This window comes from Varanus komodoensis, unplaced genomic scaffold (assembly GCF_004798865.1).
Source record: "Varanus komodoensis strain SLA01 unplaced genomic scaffold, ASM479886v1 scaffold9, whole genome shotgun sequence".
NCBI classification, from domain to species: Eukaryota; Metazoa; Chordata; class Lepidosauria; order Squamata; family Varanidae; genus Varanus; species Varanus komodoensis.
In genome coordinates this window covers 3916234-3940257 of record NW_025336598.1, presented here as the reverse complement: position 1 = coordinate 3940257, position 24024 = coordinate 3916234, and the positions used below count along the sequence as shown (strand labels likewise).

At 45.6% G+C, this 24024-nt stretch overlaps 1 protein-coding gene across 4 annotated transcripts in view; it reads right to left on the bottom strand.

The window, feature by feature from the left end:
* CRMP1 (collapsin response mediator protein 1) overlaps positions 1–24024 on the bottom strand; it is a 180128-nt gene that overhangs the window by 105562 nt on the left and 50542 nt on the right. The gene's annotated exons all lie outside the window — the stretch shown is intronic.

Below are 24024 nucleotides of genomic sequence, written 5' to 3'. Positions count from 1 at the left end.
CCCCCCCCCCCCCCCGCGAGCACACGCCCGTCTTCCCTGCAGGAGCGTGACCACAATCACAGCCATCTTCCCACCCCTCCGAGCATGACCACAGCCATCTCCCCCCACCCAAGCATGACCGCAATCGCGCCCATGCAGGGAGATGGGTGCAAATGTGATCATCACCCGATGTGTAGTTCATGAGGCAAATTTTTTCTGAAATTTCTGTTCGCGACCCAATTTGGTCGTGAACTGAGGTGTTTGGGAGCCAAGGTACCACTGTACAAGAAAGAAGATGCAAAAGAGTGCAGTTACTATAGGACCACTGAATTAATTTTCCATACAAGCATAACGATATTCAAAGTGTTGCAACAAAGAATACTGCCCTATATGGAATAAGAAATGCCTGATGGAAAGCCACTAGAGATCATATTACAAATTTACATTGTAAATTTGTAATATGGCTTTTCCTTTTTTCCAGAAAGGAAAAGCCACTAGAGATCATATTACAAATTTACATTGGCAGTGGAGTGCACCAAAGATTTTCAGAAGGTCAGTCTATGCTTTATAAACTAGAGCAAAGCCTTTGACTGTGTGTATGAAAAGAAGCTGCGGATGGTCCTGAAAGAAATGGGTACACCTCTGCACTTGATTGTCCTGATACATAACCTGTATCACAGACAAGAAGCTATTGTTAGGCCAGAATATGGAGAAACCAAATGGTTTCCCATAGACAAAGGTGTCTGACAAGCCAAAGATATCATAAGGAAAACGAGTAGAATCAGAGGAAGGAGTGCAAATTGACAGAGGACACATCAATAATTTAAGATATGCAGATGACATTATACTACTGGAAGAAAGCAGCAATGACCTGAAACAACTCCTGATGAAACTGAAAGAAGAAAGTGCAAAAGCAGGACTATAGCTGAATATTAAGAAAACAAAAAGCATGAACATGAAAGAATTACAGAATTTAATGGTTAAGAATGGTTAAGAACTAAGAAATGGTTCAGTCATCAATTCAAAGGGAGACTGCAGCCAAAAAAATTGAAGAGGACTGAGATTTGGAAGGGCAGCAATGAAGGAATCACAAAAGATAATCAAACATAAGAATATTTTACTGGAGACCAAGGGTTAATTCATCTATACTATTGCATTCCCAATCACAGTGTAAGGGTCTGTAAGCGGGACGATGAAGAAAGCTGACTGGAAAAAAAAAGATGCAATCAGAACATGATGCTGCAGGCGAGTTTTGCTAATACCTTGAGCTAACAAAAGGACAAACAAGTGGACCCTACATCAAATCAAGCCAGAGCTTTCCCTAAAAGCAAAAATGACAAAACTGAGGCTGCCATATTTTGGACACATCATGAGGAAGGAACGCTCCCTGGAGAAGACAATCATGCCTGGGAAAGTTGAAGGCAGAAAAAGGAAAAAAGAAGACCAAATATGAGATAGATTGAATCCATAATGTAAGCCACAGTCTTGAAAAGATGAATGGGACTGTTGTGGACAGGACATTTAGGAGGACTTTCATTCATGGGTTGCCATAAGTTGGAGATGAGCTTGATCGCACATAACATTTTGCATGTCTATCCCACAGTTCTGTCTGTATTTCTTATTTCTCCATACTTGGAATGGACAACCAGTTTTCTGTTGGGGGCTTATTTCCTTGTGGAAATATACAAGAAATATTTCTTGTACTGTATATTCCTTGTATATATCCTGTTGGGGGCCACATGCCAGCTCTAAACCCAGAGGTAAATAGGTCTAGAGACAAAAGTAGGTGAGACATCCAATTTCTCTGACTTTCTGCCACTTCCTTTTCTCCCCCTCCCTTTTCCTTACCATACAGTGGGCTCCCAGGGAAGGGACAGATCATTCTCATCAGAAATATGGCTGCATGCAAAGAGCTTTTGAAATGAAGCTGAGGACTGTCAGTTTCCTATCCCAGCCCTGCACTTGGAAGATCACATTTGCTTGTGTGAGGGCACGACACTCTGTACTTTAACATTATACAGTATATCACAGAAATGAGTACACCCCTCACATTTTGTAAATATTTTATTATATCTTTTCATGTGACAACCCTGAAGAAATGACACTTTGCTACAATGTAGTGAGTATACAGGTTGTATAACTGTAAATTTGCTGTCCCCTCAATAACTCAACACACAGTCATTAATGTCTAAACCGCTGGCAACAAAAGTGAGTACACCCCTAAGTGAAACTGTCCAAATTGGGCCCAAAGTGGCAATATTTTGTGTGGCCACCATTATTTTCCAGCACTGTCTTAAACCTCTTGAGCATGGAGTTCACCAGAGCTTCACAGGTTGCCACTGGAGTCCTCTTCCACTCCTCCATGATGACATCACGGAGCTGGTGGATGTTAGAGACCTTGCACTTCTCCAACTTCCATTTCAGGATGCCCCACAGATGCTCGATAGGGCTTAGGTCTGGAGACATGCTTGGCCAGTCCATCATCTTTACCCTCAGCTTCTTTAGCAAGGCAGTGGTCATCTTGGAGGTGTGTTCGGGGTCGTTATCATGTTGGAATACTGCCCTGCGGTTCAGTCTCTGAAGGGAGGGGATCATGCTCTGCTTCAGTGTGTCACAGTACATGTTGGCATTCATGGTTCCCTCAATGAACTGTAGCTCCCCAGTGCCGGCAGCTCTCATGCAGCCCCAGACCATGACACTCCCACCACCATGCTTGACTGTAGGCAAGACACACTTGTCTTTGTACTCCTCACCTGGTTGTCACCACACACACTTGACACCATCTGAACCAAATAAGTTTATCTTGGTCTCATCAGACCACAGGGCATGGTTCCAGTAATCCATGTCCTTAGTCTGCTTGTCTTCAGCAAACTGTTTGTGGGCTTTCTTGTGCATCATCTTTAGAAGAGGCTTCCTTCTGGGATGACAGCCCTGCAGACCGATTTGATGCAGTGTGCGGCATATAGTCTGAGCACTGACAGGCTGACCCACCACCCCTTCAACCTCTGCAGCAATGCTGGCAGCACTCATACGTCTATTTCCCAAAGCCAACCTCTGGATATGACGCTGAGCACGTGCACTCAACTTCTTTGGTCGACCATGGCGGGGCCTGTTCTGAGTGGAACCTGTCCTGTTAAACTACTGTATGGTCTTGGCCACCGTGCTGCAGCTCAGTTTCAGGGTCTTGGCAATCTTCTTATAACCTAGGCCATCTTTATGTAGAGCAACAATTCTTTTTTTCAGATCCTCAGAGAGTTCTTTGCCAAGAGGTGCCATGTTGAACTTCCAGTGACCAGTATGAGTGAGAGTGATAACACCAAATTTAACACACCTGCTCCCCTTTCACACCTGAGACCTTGTAACACTAACGAGTCACATGACAGCAGGGAGAGGAAATGGCTAATAACGTCCAATTTGGACAGTTTCACTTAGGGGTGTACTCACTTTTGTTGCCAGTGATTTAGACATTAATGGCTGTGTGTTGAGTTATTTTGAGGGGATAACAAATTTACACTGTTATACAAGCTGTATACTCACTACTTTACATTGTAGCAAAGTGTCATTTCTTTAGGGTTGTCACATGAAAAGATATAAAATATTTACAAAATGTGAGGGGTGCACTCACTTCTGTGATATACTGTAAGTAGGCTGGTCTGAGAAGTAGTGACTGCTCCTGACCCAATAAGCTTCATCACTGAACGTGGTTATAAACTCATGCGGTGCTCACTTTTAGAGTGACTGGAGCAGACTTCACCTTGATGCAAGAGTAACAGGCTGGACATCTGCATCCTCAGCCCCCACAAGCTGGGAGAAGCACAGACAAAGCAGATACCCCTATGCAGATCTATCATGGCATATTTACACGTGACTTAGATTTAGCATTGTCTGTTTCCAAGTAGACCTCAACAAGTGTATCTGTCCCAAGGTTGTGAACTAATCATATCTCACCCAGTTAATAAATGTTGCAGTTTACTTAGCTCTTCCCCTTCCAAACTTTGCCCACATTGCTAAATGGTAGCTTGATGCCAGCTATCACACTCATTGGGTTCAGATATTGTAAAAACCTGCATCTGCCAAGGTTGGTATGCTATTTAGGTAGCTTATGACTGGCATGCTCCGAGATGGAAATAAGTCACTGTGGCAGACTTTACCTCTGTAAAACACTGCCATTTTTCTTAGGAAAATCTGTGGCCAACCATGCCTTACTAGAAACCCAGTGGAGCAAATTGTCACAGGATCTTTCCTAGGTCAGGACAAGCTTGCTCCAAGAAGTTATGTCAAGCCAATTGTCTGGAGAGGCGAACTCAACATCTAGTTACTACCAGCCACACCCATTGGACCCTATCCAGGAAGCAGATTCTGAAGCTTGCTTACTCCCTCCTTGCAAAGCATCAGTTTGAGTGGAGAGGTCAGTGTTTTGCACTTCACTAGCAGAAGTTTTATTTTCAAAAGAGGCCTGCCCACCCGTCCTTTCTTTTCAGCTTCATCTAAAACTGGAAATGCCAATGTTTGCTAGTTCCAATCTGCAGGAAAGGGCTTCAACCCAAGGAAAATATATAATGCTCTTGAAAATTTATCTATCAAAATATCCTCCACTCATTTATCCCTATCCTCTAAAAGCAGGCTTCTGCAAGTCCTTATTTTGGACCTGAGTTCCCATAAGGCATAGGCATCATGGCTCATGGTCAGGAATTCTGGGAACTACAGATCAAAATATCTAGAGGGCATCAGGTTGGGGAAGGTTGCTCTAAATGTGTGAGCATTCTTTTAACTGATGCTTAGCTATGTTTAATTGGCTCTGTTCTTTTAACTGATGTCTAGCTAGAGCCCCAGCTACTTTATGCAGTGCTTTTAGGTTGATGCATCTCTTATGTCCCCTTTCTGTCTTTGTGTTCAAGACAAAGAGGTTTACTTGAAAAGACAGGGACTGGGTTCACACAGTACACTAAGCCCTGTAGAGGTGGCTTAGTAAGAACATTAAAAAGCTGTGCTGGATCAGATTAACAGTCCATCCAGTCCAGCACTCTGTTTACATAGTGACAAACCAGCTGCACACAAGATCTCTCAAGCAGAATGGCTACAAGACCTCCACCTCCCCAAGCTCCTCAGCAACTGGTGTATGCAGGCAGGCAGGCAGGCAGGCAGCCAGGCAGCCCTTGGTAAATGGAGTAGTACATAGCCAATATGAAAAATAGCCACCAATAGCCTCCTCCACCATAAACTTGTCCAATCCCCTTTCAAAGCCAACCAAATTGGTGGCCATTACTACTTCCTGTGCAGTGAATTCCAGAAATACGTCCTTTTATCTGTTATAAACCATCGCCCCTGATTCTAGGGGTTGTTTAGAAACCATCTCGGGGTGTCTATGAACTATCCCAATCAGTGGATTAATCCAAATCCAAACCCAAATAACACACTAAACTAGTGAGCCCCTTGTTAAAGGCTAATGAGTCCTTAGTTTTTAATTTTTAATAGCAACGCAAAATAAGACAAATCTATCAATAACAAAAAAGCCTACAAACACAACTGGTGCAATCCCCCACTGGGGCCTTGGCATCATAATAATTAATCATTCATTTTCTTCTTCTTAACTTCTTCTATGCTTTCCCTCTTTGAGACTACACCCTTCCACCCAAAATTGCATTAAGTCACATAAAGGTTTGATACTTTTCCCTTTTATTAATGCGTGTTCAATAAACAACCCTCAAATACCATTACACTAATTCTTATTTTGCCTTTTTTTACCTTAATTCCACGTGTTACTTTAGCTTTAACAGCTATATTCCAGACTTCTTTTACCATTTGTTTCGTTGGAGATCCCATTTCATGTTCCAGTCCTTTGGTATGATTAATCTTGCTGTAGTCACTAAATTTGCTATTAATCCTTTGAAGGGACTCACCGCAATACATCACAGACTGACCAGCCTGCCGCCCCTCAATGCCGATCCCCACCGCTAGGTACAGTGAGAGGAAAGGAGAGGGATACAGCCGCTGCCACCATCTGTGCTGCAGGGAAGGCCTCCGCGGGCCCTGCCCATGCTTCCTTTGCCTTCGTGAGCACAGGTGGGAGCTGTGCTGTGTTGGGGGCGGAATTGGCTGCGGGCAGGGCGGATGGAGCCCTTTTCTTGCCAGCTGTGCCCAGGGCTGGTGGCCTTGGGCCAGCAGCCAAAGGGCAGTGCACTGCTGTCTGGGGCCATTAGGGGCCGTTAAGGGCTGGGCCGGGCCAGGGATGCTGTTTTCTTTTCCTTTTCTCTCTTCTTGTTGTGATTGTGTTTAGTTTTTAATTAGGATGGTAGTGTCTGGGGAGCATGTGGGCACCACTATTAGGGTGGTGATGGGTACGGGAAGACATGGCGTTAGGGGTCTAATGTGTCAGCATAGGAGGAGGGACCAATGTCTAATATCTGTCCCCTCTTCTGGTTATTCCCCCAGCCAGAAGGTTCCTGGAGTGATATCAACTGCCCTCTGGGCCTGACGGTGCTGCTACTAAATGTCAGGTTGGTCCATAATAAAACATCCCACGATTTAATTGTGGATGAGGGGGCCGACCTGACATGTAAAAATGAGACCTGGGCGGGAGAAGGGGGAGAGGTCTCCCTCACTCAACTTTGCCTGCCCAGATACTTCATGCAGCACTAGCCACGCCCAGAGGGAAGGGGAGGGGGTTGACCTTGTTTACCGAGACTCAATTTCCCTTATGGGGCTTCCTGTCCTTTCAAGACTGGGCCTTGAGTGTTTGTACCTGGGGTTGGGCAATTGACACAGATCATCTTGGACCAGGTTTTGAGGACCCTCAGGATGTTGGTCCTGGGGGACCTCAATTTCCATGCCAAGGCTGTTCTGTCTGGGGAGGCTCAGGACTTCATGGCCACCATGGCAGCCATAGGGCTCTCTCAACAAGTCACTGGCCCAAACCATGAAAGAGATCACACTCTGGACCTGGTTTTCTCAAGGGGACAGGAGGAGGGTGATCTGGAAGTGAGGAATTTGACCTTAACTCCTTTGTCATGGTCAGATCATTTCCTCGTGAGGTTTCAGCTTGGGGCTGATCTCTCCCTCGGGAAGGGTGCGGACCCTACTAAGATGGTCCACTCATGGAATCTTATGGATTCCTGATGGCTCTGGGGGATTTTCTGGTTGATAAAGCTGGTGCTTCTGTTGATGTCCTGGTCGATTTGTGGAATGAGGAAATGGCCAGGGCAATCAACATGATCGCTCCTGAGCATCCTCTCCTGGCTAGCAGAGCCTGCTCAGCACCATGGTATACAACTGAGTTGCAGGCGATGAAGCAGACTGGGAGCCGATTAGAGCACAGGTGAAGAAAATCACAGGATGAATTTGACCGAACACACTTAAATGCTCATTATCAAACCTACACTGTGGCGGTAAGGGTGGAGAAGAGGCATTACTTCTCTGATTCCATTGCCTCCTCATAGTGCTGTCCAGGGGAGCTTTTTCTAGTGGTGTGTGACCTAACACATACTGGGCAAAACAATGATGCAGTGCTACACTCAACTACCCGTTGTGACAACTTTGCACAGCACTTTAAGGAGAAAATTGCTCAGATTCGTCACAAGCTGGACTCCACAGTTGATATGATTCCAGAACAGGAGGTGTCCAGAGTGCTGTCTGGGCCATCATTGTTGGATGAGTTTCAGTTATTGTGGCCTGAGGAAGTGGCCAAGGTGCTTGGGATGGCACGTCCAACCACCTGCTTACTTGACTCTTGCCCTTCTTGGCTACTTACAAGAGCCACTCATGGAATTAGTCCCTGGGTCCGGGAGATCATCAACACCTCACTGAAGGAGGGCCGGGTCCCTGCCCCTTTAAAGGAGGCAGTGATCAGACCCATCTATCCTGAAGAAGGCGTCCCTGAACCCAGAGGTGGCCGCTAATTAGAGACTGGTGGCCAAGATCCCATTTTTGGGCAAGGTGTGGGAGCGGGTGGTGGCGGGACAACTCCAGGCACTCTTGGATGAAATTATCAAGACCCATTTCAGGCTAGCTTCAGACCCAGTTATGGTACTGAATCTGCCTTGGTTGCCCTGTACGATGATCTATGCAGGGAGAGGGATGGGGAGTGTGTCCCTGCTGGTTCTCCTTGACCTCTCAGTGGCTTTTGATACCATCAACCATGTTATCCTTCTGAATAGGCTGGCTGGATTAGGAGTTGGAGGCTCTGCTTGGCAGTGGTTTCATTCCTATCCAGCCGGTCGATTCCAGAAGGTGGTGCTGGGGGACTGTGGCTCTGCTCCATGGCAGTTATGCCATAGAGTACTGCAGGGCTCTATTTTGACCCCCATGCTTTTCAACATCTACACAAAACCACTGAGAGAGGTCATCAGAAGGTTTGGCCTACAGAGTCATCAGTATGCTGATGACACCCAGTTCTACCTCTCATTTATATCTAATATAGATGAGGCAGTGGCTGTCCTGAACTGGTGCCTGGCCAAGGTAATGAGCTGGATGAGGGCCAATAAACTGAGACTCAATCCATATAAGACGGAGGTCCTTTCGGTAGGTGGTTCGTGTTTTCAGGTTAGTGATTTTGGTCCTGCCCTGGGATGGGTAGCATTCCCTCTAAAGGACAGGGTTCGCAGCTTGGGAGTGCTCCTTGACCCAGAGCTGTCCCTGAAAATTCAGGTGACAGTGGTGGCAAGGTGCGCCTTCCTCCAGCTGTTCCATCTGCTGCATCCTTAGCTGGAAGAGCACTGTCTAGCAACAGTGATACATGCCCTGGTAGCTTCCTGGTTGAGTTATTGTAATGCACTCTACGTTGGGCTGCCCTTGAAAACGGTCCAGATACTCCAACTGGTACAAAATAGAGCTGCCAGGTTGCTGCCAGGGGCTGGTCATTATTCTCATATAACACTGGTACTCTATCAGCTACACTGGCTCCCAAATGAAGTCTAGGCCCAATTCAAGGTGCTGGTATCAACCTATAAGATTTTTAAAGATTTTTTGTTTTCTTTTCTGTTTTCACAGTCACATTTCCTATTCCTATTTTAGTTTTCCCATCTTATTTTTTAGTTTAGAATGTTCAATTTTAGATGTTCTAAAAAATAATTGTGGTTTTATTATTGTACTATTGTAATTTTATACTATGTAAGCTGTCCTAAATGCTTGCGCGGAAGGACGGAATACAAATGTTCATAATAATAAATAAATATTCCATTTCCATTTCTTTTCATAGAATATTGACAATAATGCTATTTCAGGGTCTGCTTCAATATTTGAATTGAATACTCAAAATTTTTGCATGCCCACCACATATGGAGCTATGGCAAATCTAGACAGCATACTAAAAAGCAGAGACATCACCCTGCCAACAAAAGTGCGTATAGTCAAGGCTATGGTTTTCCCAGTTGCAATGTATGGCTGTGAAAGTTGGACCATAAGGAAGGCTGAGCGCCGAAGAATTGAGGCCTTTGAATTGTGGTGCTGGCGGAGACTCCTGCGAGTCCCTTGAACAGCAAGGCAATCAAACCGGTCAGTCCTAGAGCAGATCAACCCTGACTGCTCTTTAGAAGGCCAGATGCTGAAGATGAAACTCAAATACTTTGGCCACTTAATGAGAAGGAAGGACTCCCTGGAGAAGAGCCTAATGCCAGGAACAATTGAAGGCAGAAGAAAGGGACGGCAGAGAATGAGCTGTCTAGATGGAGTCACTGAAGAAGTCGGTGTGAGGTTAAGTGGACTTCGGGAGATGGAGGAGGACAGGAAGGCCTGGAGGAATGTTGTCCATGGAGTCGCGATGGGTCAAACATGACTTCGCGACTAACAACAACCACATATGGAAATAGGTACTCAATTTTTTAATACATGTCCAACATAAATTGGATAATTTATCATCCATATGGTATACTTTTACTGGTGTCAGGTACTATTTCCATATTAACTTATAAAATTTTCCTTAATTCTAAAAGGAATTAACATGCTTTTTAGTATTCTTTTGTTCCATAATTTTCCCATTCTTCCCTACTTACGTTCCTCCCTAAATGTATTTCCCATGAAACCTTGAAAAACTTATACTAGTCTTCCATATCTAATAAAATCTCATAAATCTCATTTATTATCCTTCTTGTTTGCATAATATCTTGTTTTTCCCTATATAGAACAATATCTTCCCTTGTGAACCCCTGGTCAAAAGCAGTAAAAAAAGATGGGGGGGGGGTGTACTGTTCGGGCCAACTGACTCTAACAGATGACAGCAGGCAAAAGTTATTTATTTACTAAAAGCTTTTGTTTGCCATCCTATTATATAAAAATCTCAGGATGGCTTACAATATTTAAAAGAACAATTAAAACAACAATTTTTAATAAATAAATTGAAACAAATTGAAACAAAACAGTAAATCACAAAACAAGAGCAAATGAATGTTAAAAGTTGTTGATTTTAAAATACCGTTTAAATAAAAAGGTTTTGGTCTGGTACCAAAAAGAGTATAAGCTCGGTGCCAGGCATACCTCTCTGGAAAGTACATTCCAGAGTCTGGGTGTCACGGCAGAGAAGGCCCTACTCCGAGTTGATGACCTTCTTACCTCTCTTAAAGAAGGTTCCTAGAGCAGGGCTTCTCCTGCAGATCTTAAGGGGTATGAGGGTATATAAGGAAGGAGATGTTCCTAACCAAGCAAGGCTTTTTAAAGCTGTCATTTAAAGCTTTTTAAAGCAGGACTCCATGGTCCTACCAATGACAGGTGAGCAGAATTGCTCTCCCAGCATCAGCAAGAAGGTGGGAAAAAGCCACTGGATTTTGCTGTGTGCTATCCATTCAGTCTCTGCTTGGGAGTCAGGGATGCAGTGTGCAGTAGGGAAAAGAGCCATATAGTTTTGCTTCCTTCAGAAGAAGAAAGGGTAAGCAGTTGCTACGGTAGTAGGCAAGAAAGAATCACTCTGCTCACTTTCCTCTAGAGCAGGGGTCAGCAACCTGCGGCTCTGGAGCCGCACATGGCTCTTGAATCCCTCTGCAGCAGCTCCGTTGCCCAAAATATGGTCACAGCTGCCAATCTGTGACTGAGGCTCTGGGTTACAAAATACCAATAGGTGATGATGAGGCATCCACTCAGGAACGCTGCGCTAGCAGGTCAAGTAAATTGCAACATTGCAGGGAAAAGGTGGAACAAGCTTCCTGCAGGCTCTCATGTTACACGAAATGCTGCTGAAAAGATTCTCTTTGTCCAAATGTAATCTCCTTCCTCTGAATGATAAAAGCTGCGTTTGGGACCTGTCACAATTCACATCACTTGACTGTTTATCTGCTAATCGGTCACTAAACACACCTATATCTGCGACTTCCCCCTGTAGGCCAACCATGGATAAATCGAAGAAAAGAAAAGTTTCTGAAGAAAACCAAACGTTTAATGATATGTGGGTAGATTCATTTGCTTTTACTGCTGACAAACTTATGGCGTTTGCTGTTTAATGCATGCAGCCCTGTAGCACTGACTTTGACTCTTCAGGAAGCTGTTCTCCTATTCAAAATATATGAAAGGAATCCTATTAGTTTATAATGTAAAGATTAAAAATAACAGTTTTTAGTGACTGAACAAGAGCTGCAGCTAAATCATAATGAAGATATACATAACATTAAGGTAAAAAATGATATATGCAGTGTTATCTTCATTTTAAATGTCAAAAGGGTTTTGTTTTCTTTTGAGTGGGAAATGGGTCCAAATGGCTCTTTGAGTGTTAAAGGTTGCCGACCCCTGCCCTAGAGGAAGGTGTTGTGGCAACCAGTGCCCACAGGAGAGAAGAGGAATGAGTAGAAAGCCAACATGAGGTGGTTTGTATCCCCACATTGTTCAGGGGAAGATGGTGCCTCTTCCCCATGCCAGCTAGCACAATTGGCTCCCCATCTCCCCTCTCCTGCCCCACAAAAGAGGAGAATGGAACAGGCAGAAGCAGCTGCATGATATTTCCAAACGCTGCCTGGGAATTTGGGAGGGATGCACAGCAGACACTGGCTCACCCCAATTCCTGTCTGATGTAGCATCCATAGATGCCATGCCAAAAGAGGGCAAAGGACAATAGGTAGAGGTGGTACTTTCTGCTGGCCTCCTCTTAAGGAGTTGTATCCAAATGCACCCCCTCCATCCTGCCTGCATCCACAATCACGGGTTCAGCTGGGATTCCTCCTGGGGAAATCCTACCAAATGCCTCCTCCCTGCCTCTTAACCCTGGGGACCATTTTAGATGTGCATAGGGAGAAGGGGCAGATTCAGCTGGGTCTTCCTGGGAGGGGATCCAGCTGAATGTACTGCATGAAGTTGTGTAGTGCCTGTGGGCAATGCAGCAAGTGAAAGCAGGGAACAAAACAGAAGGAATACTTTTCTCTGTCCATTCTCCATTGCTCAGCTGTAACACTGCTCCGCTGCGCAGCCCCACGGCTGAACAGCTGGTTAGGCTACACTGGTTTGGAAGCCCAGTACAAGGTGACTGTGCTCCCATTCTCCCCGCTGCTGCTGCTGCCAGAGCATGTGCCCCACCCCATACTCCTGCCAATGCTGGGAGAGATTATCCACAATTGGAGGGAGGAAAAGTAGATGACATCTACCAAAAGTCACCCCTCTCCTTAGTCTTCTTGCACTGTTTCCTAGGATACTAGTGGGATAACTCAGGAGGAAGAGTGGGGAGGTAGTGCCTCAGGATCCTTCCTTTCCCTGATCATTAGGGGGGCACAGCAGGGGCCCCCAGGCAACTTTAAGGCAAGGATGATGTTAGCTTATTTTAATGTTGGCTTATTGTGATGCATTAGTATCTTAATCTTAAGATGCATCAGAATCTTAATAATTAAAGGTACATAAAATTCAAAGATATTTGAGTTAGGCAAGATGTATAATTAACAAGCTATCCAGACAAGCATTTCCAAAGTTATTACTCCTCTTAATAAATAAGAAATTTCTTCAGAGTAGATGTCAAAAGAAATTGAACAAACTGAAAATGGTTTCACAAGTAAGGTCACTGTAAAATTCATCCACTAGAATATACATATACATTCACACTAAATATTCCCCTTTTGTAATTGCAATGATTTTGGCAAGTACCATACTCCAATCTTTTGTTTGGAGACACTCCTGATACTTAAGAGGTCTCCGTAACTTTTCTGTTGTGGTCAGGCTAGTTGTGATATTATTCATTCAACTAGTTACAAATGAGTTCTGTTCCTGAAAAAATGAAAATTAAGTCAAATTCATAGGTAAGTCAGACCAGGTATAGCCAGTCCTTCACATTCATGGGGGTCAGGGGCGCAGGACATCTGTGAAAGTGGAAAAACCAAAAATATCTCTAACCTACCCCCCAAATTCACCACTCCTCTTTGCAATCAGGAACTGTTGGAGAAATTTCTTTGGATGGGTGGGGCAGGAAGGCATCCTTTGTAGGCCCCTCTCTCCCCTCTTTCACTTCTTCTCTCTCTCTCTCTCTCTCTCTCTCTCTCTCTCTCTCTCTCTCTGTGTGTGTGTGTGTCTCGTAAATACAATTTTCTGCAGTATTTTTAAAAAATTAATCATCTTTATGGCAGTTTGTTCATAACTCAGATGTTCGTAACTCATAGACTGCCTGTACAAGCCCTCACTTCTGGGCAGTGTGTGTGCTTCACTCAAAGACTGACTGCCTTAGGCTAAGTTACTCTTGCTGAAATCAACAAAAGACTAGCTCCTGAAGTCACTAGGTTCCTTGCCCACCCAAGTAAAGTTTCCTGCTGGAATCACTAAATGCCTTGCCTCTTTCTTTGCTGAAATCATATGTGGGGTTGGTGATGGACATGGCTTAAAGAACATGCTCAATCTTGTCATATGATGACTGGCCTCTTAGTTCCTTTAGGTTCCATTCCTAGAACTCCTGCAGAATATATATTCTAGCATCCTGATCACTCACAGCCAACCCCAGATAATGATGGACTCCAGTAAAGGGTATACGATATTGAGCTCCTCTTTTGCTAAGTTTCAGTTTACCCAGGTAAGTATTAGCTTGGTTATTTTGCCATAGGCATTGGCACAAACCTCATTTTAAAAGGATGCATTTTTCCTGACATTTCTCAGACTAGAAAAGTCAGCATGTTCAGTCCATGGGCTTCAACCCAGTAAAAGGTATCTTTAAACTCTCTATTTATATTTGGAAGAATTCTCCTCTGATCCTAAGAAATTAGATATGGTTTTCATGGGAACTGGAAGTAGGTTCAGTTGGACATCTTCAGTATACAGGTTGTCTTGACCATCAGGATGCCATCAAGAATGAACTTTCACTAATATTCTCATTATCAGAAGAAAGGACAGCTGGGGGTGGGATGTTAAAGGAAAGTCCCTGTCCAACTGAGCAGGAAGGAATCACCCAGAGAGGCCCTGCCCTGTCCTACCCAAAAGCAGAAGCTGTTGCATACAGTTGTATCCCAAGTGACAAGCAAGTCGACCAAAGGGTGAAGATTTTCTCCAGTGCTGTAAGGTCCAGCTACCACCTGTGGGTGTTGAGATTCCTCCTACTTAATGTGTTGGCCAGGGTGTTGTTGGTCCCAGCATCATAAATGGTGGTCAGTGTGATACTTGTGTCAGCATACCAGTTCCAGATCTGAATGGCTATGCACATCAGCAGACTCAATTGTTTATGTAAAGACCATTGTTGTGTTGTCTGTTGTGATCTGGATGTGATAACTGGGGAGAATTGGGGCAAGTGTCTTTACTATAACCATTTCTAGGTGGTTGATATAGTTGCAGACTTTGTACTTACTCCACATCCCATGAGTCTTCAAAAAGCCATAGTGGGTTCCCCATCTGGACTGGGAGGCATCTGTCATAAGCATGAAAGCTATTTTGGAAGCAGTGAATGGTATCCTTCTCAACAAGTTAGAGTGGTGTGTCCCTCAGTCAAGACTGGATTGGACAGGCTTATGCACCCAAAGGTTATAGCCACTGAGGGTCTTCCAAGGGAAAGTAAATATGGATGAATAATACATGCAATCAGATGCATCTGAATCTTGGCTAGTGGCACCATCAGAATGGTCACCACCATGAAGCTGAGGAGCAATTGAATCTGGAGGGCCATCACAACATGTTGCATGCAAAGTTTGGAGGCCATCTCTATGATTCTGGTTCCTGACCAGATTAGAGCAAGGTGCTTCAGCTGATCTAGGGCCTCAGATGCAAGCAGCCAAGCTCCCAGGGACTGAGCAACCAGAGCAAGTGAGCAGTGAGAGCAAACAAGAGTTTGGTGACAGTTGTAGTGAAAGAGGAGACGGAGGCAGGCAGGAAAGCATAGAGGGGCCTGCACTAGTCCAGCAAACAGTCTTCTATTTTCTAAGATGCCATGTGCTCTGGAAGAGACAACTGAAGGAAAGTTCCTGATTAGCTGAGGGGGAGTGGCCTGATCAGCTAGCAACATGTCATGAGGCACAGTCCTTCTCCCGAGCTGCTTCAGAGTTCCTTTTCACAATGCTTTATGAATACATGGCCTTATTGTCAAACATCTCTGAGTTCACCAAAAGATGAACCCTCTCTAAGCCCTCCTTTTAATCTTTGTCCCATTTAAGAGGCCTTCTCCATCATTCGGCTCAGAGGTGGAGCACTGCCATTCCTTGCCTATCTCCACCCCTCCCGTCGCTCCAACAACAGAACCTCCTGCCTGTGTTGCCTCCTAGCAACCAGTAACACCTCCTCAGGGGGAGGGGCCTCTATATCTGACAAACTATTCAGCTATTGATGCATGTCATGGACAGACCCTGAACCAGCCTTCCATTCTCCCATGGGCAAACTGGAGCTGTCATCATCTTCTACCCCCAGCTCTATCCCCTGCTGAGCTATCTCTCCATTCCCATGGGATGGCCGGTCACCACTGCCACCCAGTTGCAGCAACAGCGCTTAATCTGCAGACATTCTCTGGCCTTGATCTGATGCTGTCATTTTCTGACATTCTAAAACTCCTTCATCTTCTCTGTCTGAACTCCCACTCACATCAAATAGGCAGGTTGCTTACCTGTAACTGTCGTTCTTCAAGTGGTCAGTTCTGCATTCACACATTATGGGTGTTGTGCCTGCACAGTGTTTGTAACCGGGAAAGAGTCAAAGCTTTAATGGATTTTAGTGGGAACTCCACATCCCTCCCCCACTATGGTATAAAGGGCAGAGCGCCCGCCATTTTCCCCAGTCTAATGAAGACCGATCTCCCCCTACTGGATGAACAGTCAGTGTCAGGAGACACCAATTGATGTTATTAAAGAAATATACTAATAGAATGAGAGTAATACATTCCGTGGGTGTATTAGGAGGCAGAAATCTTTACAAACCCAGTCACCAACACTGAATGGGGCCGGCGGGTGGGTTGTGTGAATGCACAGATGACCACTCGAAGAAAAACAGTTACAGGTAAACTACCAGCCTTTCTTCATCGTGGTCTCTGTGCATCACACATTATGGGTGACTAGTAAGCTTACCAAACCTGGAGATGGGACAGTGTCGTCAGTGAAGAATCGAAAAAAGGACCGCATGACTGAAGCAGTCCTGTCTGGCGCAGACATCGAGTCTATAGTGTCTAGTAAATGTTCAAGGGGTTGTCCAGGTTGCCACCTTGCAGATGTCAGGCAATGAAATGCCAGCAGAAAAAGCCGAAGAGGCTGCCATGGTTCTAGTAGAATGACCCTTGGGTATGACAGGGAGGTCTAACTTTGACAGGCCGTATGCCAATTCAATAGTCTGGACAATCCATCTGGAGAGTGTCTTTGGGAGGAAACAGCTGAGCCTTTATCATGTTCTAAGTACTTAATGAAATGGCGTTTGGTTTTCCTGAAGTTCTCTGTACAGGATCAGAAGAAAGCCAGGCAGCACCTTACATCAAGCAAATGCAGAGATTTTTCTATCGGTGTCGAGGGCAGGGGAAGAGGACTGGCAGAACAATATCCTGATTGATATGAAAAGGCATAGCAACTTTAGGAAGGAAGGCAGGATCAGTCCGGAACACGACCTTCTCCTTATGAAAGTTGAGGTAAGGAGGGTCAATATGAAGGGCACAGAGCTCACTCGCCCGTCTAGCCAAAGTGATGGCGACAAGGAAAACCGTTTTCCAAGACAAGAAGTGCAAGTCAGTGGTAGCCAAAGGTTCAAAGGGAGCTTTGGTAAGTGCCTGTAAAACCATGGAGAGGCTCCATGTTGATACCACTAAACAAACTGGAGGCTGCAGATTTTGTAATTCTTTCAGGAAACAGCGGACGAGAATGTGTGAGAAGATGGAGGAGCCGGAAATGAGACCACGGAAGTGGCAATGTAAACTTTAATAGAAGTAGGTTTAAGTCCGAGCTGGTGTAGAGATAACAAGAAGAGTAAAATATTGTCAATTGAGGCTGAGTGTGGCAGAAATTGTTTGGTTGCCGCAAAGGTGGTAAAATGTCTCCATTTAGCTTCATAGGAGCGACAAGTCATCAGTCGTAGAGCAGCCTGGAGAATAAATTGTATGTCTGAGTGAAGGATGCTCGAATCCAAAGCAGAACCTGAGGGTTCCGTCGGTACCGAAGATCCTGTTGGTACCAAGGACCATGTAGGAATCATTGGGTTTGATGAAGTTGTTGGTACCAAGGAAGAAGAAGAAGCAACAGTCACTGAATAAGCCAAGCGGTGAGATTCAGGGAGTTGAGGCCAGATGGTGAATCCCCCCATTTTCTTGAGTAAGGAGATGAGGGCCTGGGAGAAATGCAAAAAAGTTATCTTGGAGAGACTGAGAATGGTGGGAAATCAGGGTTGGCGTGGCCACCAAGGCGTTATGAGAATTCCCTGGGTTTCGACTTGAACAATTTTGGCCAGGGTTTAAATGATGAGTGGAATTGGAGGAAATGCGCAGAAAAACGTGTTCGCCCAGGTCACCATCAGTATGTCTCCAAGTGAATCCGGGTTGATACCTGCACGAGAGCAATAGTTCATGCAAATTGCATTGGCTGGTGTGGCAAATAGATCTATGTCCGGAGTGCCCCAGCGTTGGAAAATGTGGTTGCAAATCAGTTGATCCAACTCCCACTCGTGGGTTGTCAACATCCATCTGCTGAGGGAATCTGCTTCTTCGTTGTCTACACTGGCGAGATGGACCACTAGTGGAGTCATCCCCCTGGGGATACACCAGTCCCATATGCGCAGGGCAAGATGTGCTAATGGTACAGATTTTGGGCGGCCCTGCTTGTTGATGTAAAAGACAATCATGACATTGTCCGAGGCTATTTGAACTGCTCAGTCCCGAAGAGTCGATTTGAAAGACTGGAAAGCTTTGAAGACCGCTAGAAGCTCCAAGTAATTGATGTGCCTGGACATTTCGTGACCATGCCAGGAACCTTGAGTACAAAGATTGGCACAATGTGTGCTCCTCACCCAGCAGGGGAGGCATCAGTGTATAGGGTCACCTTCGGTAGTGACTGGCGGAAAGGGACCCCTGTGATGAGGTTGTCTTTGATCATCCACCAAGTCAGAGTCTGGAGGATGAAAGCTGGTGGGAGCAAGAGATGATTTGGAAAGTCGTGTTGAGGATGAAAGAGGCGATTGAACCAGAGTTGCAGGGGTTGCATTTGAAGTCTGGCATTGTGCACCAAGGTGACTGTGGAGGGCATGTGTCCAAGCAACTTCAGGATGGAAAGCACAGTAGGTCAGCCATTGGAGATGCAATGAATCAACAACCAAAGCTTGTCCATTCGAGCTTGTGGTAGAAACTCTCTGGCTTGGATCGAGTCGAGGCATGCTCCGATGAAGTCGATGACCTGTGAGGGAACGAGGCAGGATTTTTCAATATTAATACACAGTCCAAGTTCATCTAAGAGTCTACATGTGGTACTGATGGCCAAACGCAGGCTTTCTCTCTATGAGGAGACGATCAGTGAATTGTCCAGGTAGGGATAAATCTGGACACACTGTAACCTGAGGTGGGCACAAACAGGGGCCATGCACTTTGTGAAGACTTGAGGAGAAGTAGCGAGTCCAAATGGGAGGACATTATACTTGAAGAGGTCAGAACCAACAGTGAATCGGAGAAGCCACCTGTGTGACGGATGGATGCTGATGTGGAAATATGCATCCTTTAAATCCAGAGATGTGAACCAATCTTCTCTCCTGAGCAACGGAAGGATATTCTGAAGGGTAGTCATCTGAAATTTCTTACTCTTGATGAACTTGTTAATGCCACGTAGATCAAGTATCGGACGTAGACCACTGTCCCATTTCAGGACTGTAAAATATCTTGAGTAGAAACTGTGGAGCCGCTCTGAGCTAGAAAGCTGGGAATCACCCCTTTACGAAGTAGCTGGGAAACTTCGTCTTGAAGGACTGTCAATGGAGAAGTGTAATGGATCGGTCCCGAAGGGGGCACAGTATCAAACTCAATTTTATATTCGTGCTCAATGATGGAAAGTACCCACTTATCAGATGTGATGGACTTCCAAAAGGGGAGTCGGCCTTGCAGCCGGTACCCAAAAGGGAGAGGGGAATGGTGGGTGGAGAGATATATCAGTTCGTGTGTCCCGTCAACTCTGTTGCTTGTCGTTGGTCTGACGGTGACGGCCCTGTTGGAAGCGGGCGGCAGGCTGCCTTCAGTTCCATTGTTGCCAAGATTGGTACTGTTGGCGGGAGGTGTATTGTTGGTAGGGTTGGTACCAATAAGAATGAGACTGTGGCCACTTATGTCAGTTCTGGTTTGGTATTTCCATCCTCTGGGCGGGGACTCAAGCATTACAGATATGCTCGAGTTTGTGGTCTGTTTGGGCGTCAAAGAGACTGGACCCATCGAAAGGCATGCCTTTGATGCACCTCTTCTTCTCTTCTACACAGCCACGCATGTTGGCATAGAGTGATGGAGCTGACAAGCGCCTGGGAATCACAATCCACATGATGCCACAGCGTATTGAGCTATTGTATGGCCAGCTGCATGGACTCACAGATAAATACACAGGCCAGATTGCATTGTTGTTATGGGATGGTTGAGGTGATAGATTCCAGCCTTTGCATCAAAAAGTACTGGTATCTGGCCATCGTTGCCTCATAGTTAGATATCCGCAAGCTCAGTCCCATCGCAGCTTAGATACATGACATCAGGTCTGTCTTGTGACCCTCCTTGTCTCTGGGGGTCAAGTGTTCCCTGCTAACTCGACCCTGCGACGATTCGAAAACTATGGAGTTTGGTTTTGGGTGTTTGAGCAGAAAGGGAATGTCCTGTTCCCTAACCTTCTACATGAACTCACAGCATTGAGACATCAGGTGTGGCTGGCTCGGAAACTCCCAAGTGCCCGTCATAGCCTGGCAAAGAGTCGTTATCAAGGGTATGGATATAGCTGATGACTGCTCCTTACAAATAATGTCATAGAAGTGGTCCTCACTGGGGTTCATCCGATGTTCAACTTCTATCTACAATGACCTTGCGAAGCAAGCCATCAGTTCTCCAAATGTGGAGTACGACTCTTCCAGTGACCCAGGTCCCTGAGTCAAAATGATGGCATCAGGAGAGGTGATGATCTGAGTCCTCCAAGTCAGAGTTGTACTGGTATGGAGGACTGGAGGATGAGCCAGCCAGAGATGGAGGAGGGCGGGAGAGTGCAGCCATCAAGGTGGAAGGCGCTTCGGCCCAGGATGGACGATGATGTCTGCACACCGAAGGCATGGGGTAGTAACCATACGGTAGAGGGTAGTTCCAAGGATAGGATTGGGACAGGTCGAATCTGCCATATGGCATAGGAACCTAGCTCCTAGACAGTTGGCCCAATGCACGCTGGTGGCAATGTGTGTCCGATAGAAGCTGAGGTCTTGGGGATGCCTCTGGTGATGATGGCATTGGAGTAGGCAAGCGTGCCAATGGATGGCCCAGTTGAGAGTGGGGAGGGGAATTCCGTATCTCGCCATCCAACATCAATCCGCAAACAGCCGCCTTGGAGTCGTCCAGAGTTGAGGGAGCCAACAACGCGATCCTTTGCATGGATCTAGGCAGCTTAACCTGCATGATGGCTTGGGCAGTCAGACCCAAAGGGGTCAGAACCAAAGCAGCCATCAGGACCAATGGGGCAGTTGAACCTGAGTCCCTGTGAGGCTCCTGAGCAAGCTTACGCTGCTTGCAATTGGACTTGTTGGCTTTAGTCTTCTTAGACTGCTTCGAAGCTGACAGATCCTCAGGCCCAGTAAACTTCCGCTTCTCCTTCTGTTTTTCAAAGGAGGAGCAAGTGGTCTCCATGGAAGCAGCACCCTCAGATGGTGGACGAGGGGAAGATACTATGGGCGGGCCTGTGGAAGAGGCCTGAGTGGCAAGCTCATTGGAGGCTATGCAGGCCTGATCCCAAAGGATCTTCCTCAGCTTATTTTCTCGCTTCTTCCGAGCTTGCTTAGTGAATGACTGACAGTGGCCACATTTGTCAGTCTGATGCCCCTCTCCGAGACAGAGAAGGCATAGGTCATGTGAGTCCGTGGGAGACATCTTGGCCCCACACTTCGAGCACTTTCGAAAAGCCACACGCTGAACCATCAAAAAGAAAGAATGGATAGCAAACAGGAAGAACTATGAAAAGGTAAGTATAAGGAGATATAGATATAGATATAGATATATTAATGGAGGGGGAAGGGGAAAAGGGGGAAAGAAAAACTGTCCTAACATGGAAGGTAAGGATTTAAACTTGGAAGGGATTTCTTAACAAGAAAAGAGCAACAAGAACAACATGGTAATATGCAGTAGAGTAAGAGAGAGTAACGAATGGCTCGAGGCAAAGCGATCGGTGGTCAAAAGAAGACTGGGGAAAATGGTGGGCGCTCTGCCCTTTATACCATAGTGGGGGAGGCGTGCAGAGTTCCCGTCAAAATCTGTTAAAGCTTTGAATCTTTCCTGGCTACAGGCAGTGTGCAGGCACAGCCCTTATAATGTGTGATGCACAGAGACCACAGCGAAGAACTATCAACAGACCATGGCCCTTCTTGCTGCTCTTCCTTGTGTGTGTGCATAACACAGCAGTTGTGTAGATCGGGTGATTTATTCTGGTTCCTGACTCCTCAGAGCAGAGCAGAACTGATTAGGGCAAACTGCCCCAGCTGGTCTAGGGCCTCTGGGATACAAGCAGCCAGCTCTCAGAGAACAAGTGAACAGGGAGAGCAAACAGGATTTTGGTAGCAGATTTTGGTAGGTCCCTAACTTCCCCCCTCCTTTTCTATTCTTTTTGTTCCCCTATTTGTATCCCCTTAGTCACCCCTCCCCCCCCCACACACACACATTTGTTTTCCTCCTTGTAACACACTCCCATTTACTAGGAGAACTATGTGTTAACCTTTAGTGAAGACAGGAGAAAGCACCAGTTGTAACAACAGCCCCCACCTCCAAGACAGAATCACAAAGTTCACACAAACAATGGACGTAGGAGACCCCACAGTGGTGGTGACCTGCAACAACAGTGCAATGTTTGCTTTCTTAAGTGAGGGCAACATGGCCTACGCATGCAATAAGTGCAAGCTAGTAGCCCTGTTAAAACAAAAGGAGGCCACACTTGGAGTAGCAAGTATGCACCCTCAAGGTAATAAAAGATAAAGGTTTCTTAGTTGGTGGAACTGCAACAGCTAAGTGTAGTCCAGAAGCAAGAAGTGCACCAGCAAGCTGATGCAGAAGAGAACTGTGAGGGAAGTGAATATCGGGAAGCTCCCTGGAACAGAGTGACAGTTAGATGCAGAAGATCTAGAAGGCATTCTGCACCAGTAGTAGCAGTGGAACTCTTGAACAACTTTAAGTTACCTGAGGAAGAAACAAGTGACAAACCCACTACATGACACACTGAGTACCTCTGAAAGGAAAAAGTTTTCCTTACTTACTGACAAGTAAGGAAAAAGATAAGGAAAAAATGCCAAAGTTTGCAACAATAAAAGGAGAAGTGTGATAGTTGTGGGAGATTCCCTGTTGTGCAAGTTGGAAAAATATGTATGGCGCAACAAGCCAGGGAATTGCCAAGCATACTGTCTCCCTGGAGCCAAGATTAAAGATATGACCAATAAGTTCATGCATCTCAAACAAGTCACTGACAAATACCCCTTCCTTCTCATTCATGTGGGAACAAATGACACTGCCAGGAGAGGCTTTGGTGAAATAACATGTCTTCAAAGCTCTACAGAAAATCAAAAGCACTGGGGCCCAGATAGTCTTCTCCCCAATTGTACCAGTACATGCAAGAGGAACTGATAGGGAAAGAAAAATCCTTCAAGTGAATGACTGGCTACGATGGTGGTGCCGTAAAGAGAGATTTGGATTCTGGGACCACAAGCAAAGCTTCCTGGAAGATGGAAAAGTTCACCAAGAGGTATTTAATCTGAAACATACAGGGGAGGGAGATATGCAGCATGGCATACCATCACCTGACATAGACTTATGAATTTCATCAGAGGAAAAAACCTCAAGCACAGCCTAACACCAGTCTCCCAAAAAATGTAGAAAGAAAACCAAGGCACAGCCAGAATGAACTTCAATGTCTCTATGCCAAATCCGAGAGTATGGGAAGCAAACCACACAAACGTGAGCTCATAGTACATGAGGGCAATTACAATCTTCTAAGAATATTTTAAACTTGGTGGGATGTCTCACATCACTGGAACTCTACAACTGATGGATTTTTTTTTTGTTATTGTTAGTTGCAAAGTTGTGTCCAATCCATCACGACCCCATGGACAACATTCCTCCAGGCCTTCCTGTCCTCCATCATCCCCCAGAGTCCACTTAAGCTCACACTGACTGCTTCAGTGACTCCATCTAGTCATCTTATTCTCTGCTATCCCCTTCCTTTGCCTTCAGTTTTTCCCATTAGGAACATTAGGCTCTTCTCAAGTGAGTCCTTCCTTCTTATTAGGTGGCCAAAGTATCTGAGTTTCATCTTCAGTATCTGGCCTTCTAAAGAGCAGTCAGGGTTGATCTCCCCTAGGACTGACTGGTTTGATCTCCTTGCAGTCCAAAGGACTCGCAGGAGTCTCCTCCAGCACCACAATTCAAAGGCCTCAATTCTTTGGTGCTCAGCCTTCCTTATGGTCCAGCTTTCACAGCCATACATTGCAACTGGGAAAACCATAGTCAAGGCTATGGTTTTC